Source organism: Aplysia californica, unplaced genomic scaffold (genome assembly GCF_000002075.1).
Source record: "Aplysia californica isolate F4 #8 unplaced genomic scaffold, AplCal3.0 scaffold00432, whole genome shotgun sequence".
In the NCBI taxonomy this organism is placed as follows: Eukaryota; Metazoa; Mollusca; class Gastropoda; order Aplysiida; family Aplysiidae; genus Aplysia; species Aplysia californica.
This window is the reverse complement of record NW_004797702.1, coordinates 302,775-303,694: the sequence shown is the minus strand read 5'-3', so window position 1 is coordinate 303,694 and position 920 is coordinate 302,775.

Here is a 920-nt window from a genome sequence, read left to right as displayed (position 1 = left end):
TAAGATTCTTGTGTGATATCTACAGGCCCTATCTGGTCCCGTTTCACTTTGATTACCCTGTCAAACAAGTCAGCCTTCGCCCCTGGCACACGGAGCCCTCGTTCGTATACGTGGGGTACAACACTGCTACGAACTCTATTAAATCTACATAAATATAACATCTTTGCGCTGCACACAGTGATCATGGCTCGCAGCAAAGTCTGTATAGAAATTGAAGGGGTGGTGGCCATGACAGTGAGAAGTCTATGTCTATTATTATTCTTATATCTTAGACCACAGTTGCGGCCACCACTCTTTGCTCTGTATAAAACTTCGCTGTAGCTGGGCCCTCAAATAAAGGGCAAATCACCAGTCTCGCTATATTAGAGTAAGCGTGCAACCTTTCCTTCATTAACGTTCATTTGGTTCCAAATAGAGTCGAATGGCACTTCTCGAAGTGAACCACAGAATTCTACACTTAGTGTAGAATACTGTGAAGTGAACCGGAATTGCGTCAGAAGGCAGTCTTGAATACATGTCGTGTAATGAAACAAGTCTGTAAGGATTTCAAGGCTATTCGAAGTAACAAACAAACAAACAAACAAAAAAGAACCAAAAAGGAAATCCTCCGAAAAACACACATTTGGGCAGGATTATTTTGACGGGAGATAGGGGAGAAACTCACATTAAGATCTTATTTTACAGAAGGTCGTGTTACCAAACTAATTTGAACATTTCATTAAACTTCGATAAAATCGCAATATTCGACAACACCGGAGGAAAACAAATACATGTATCATTATGTCTATGTGCTTCCTGGGCACACCCCATAAAAGTTATCACCCCATAACAGGGCTGCCAGTTTTTTTTCTGGTGTGGGGCCAACAATATCACAATTTGGGGCCAAACTTGATTTGTTGGGGCCAAACCATACTTACCCC